This window comes from Herpailurus yagouaroundi, unplaced genomic scaffold (assembly GCF_014898765.1).
Source record: "Herpailurus yagouaroundi ecotype Mexico unplaced genomic scaffold, PumYag 210, whole genome shotgun sequence".
Taxonomy (NCBI): domain Eukaryota; kingdom Metazoa; phylum Chordata; class Mammalia; order Carnivora; family Felidae; genus Herpailurus; species Herpailurus yagouaroundi.
The window spans coordinates 12,577,157-12,577,729 of NW_024412441.1; positions in this window are offsets into that span (position 1 = coordinate 12,577,157).

The window sequence follows — 573 nt, forward strand, 5'->3', positions numbered from 1 at the left end:
GAAGGAAGGAAGGAAGGAAGGAAGGAAGGAAGGAAGGAAGGAAGGAATTTAAGCAAATCTTTAGTTCTAAAGTATCTGTTTACAGGAAATAAGAGAATAGAGAAACAAGTTAAATTACACCATGTGGAAACAGCCAAATACTGAATAAAGGAAATTCTGCAGGACAAATGAATTGGTTTGTTCAGCAAATGAAGAGTGTGAAAAGGGGGAGACGGGGGAGGGTAATTATTAGATTTTAAAAGACAACAATGCCAAAAAGACAACCCATTTTAAAAAGGGACAAAGGACTTGAATAAATATTTCTCCAAAAGAAGATGTGCAAATGGCCAAGATGTTCAATATCATTAGTCATTAGGGGAATGCAAATCAAAACCACCACAAGATACCACTTCACACCCACTGGGATGTCTATAATAAAAAATGTAGAGGGGCATCTCGGTGGCCCAGTCAGTTAAGCATCTGATTCTCCATTTTGACTCAGGTCATGATCTCAAGGGTTCATGAGATCAAGCCCTGCATTGGGTTCTACATGACAGTGTGGAGCCTGCTTGGGATTCTCTCTCTCTCTCTGCC